This window comes from Penaeus monodon, chromosome 22 (assembly GCF_015228065.2).
Source record: "Penaeus monodon isolate SGIC_2016 chromosome 22, NSTDA_Pmon_1, whole genome shotgun sequence".
NCBI lineage: Eukaryota > Metazoa > Arthropoda > Malacostraca > Decapoda > Penaeidae > Penaeus > Penaeus monodon.
Window position 1 is genome coordinate 5,171,096 of NC_051407.1, and position 218 is coordinate 5,171,313.

Here is a 218-nt window from a genome sequence, read left to right on the forward strand (position 1 = left end):
ATGAAAACAAAACACGTCCGCAGACCCTACCATTCTGAGCATCTTCTGGAGACCCTGCACACACGCAACACAGGATTGCAAGCGGAATTTTCGTCGAAGCAAAAACCACAAAAACAGAAAGGCTGATCCAGGCCTTCAACAGCCCGCTCCTTTTGGCGCTGCGGCGAATACAAACGAGGGCGCTCGAGAGAACAGGGGAGATGGATAATTTAACAATA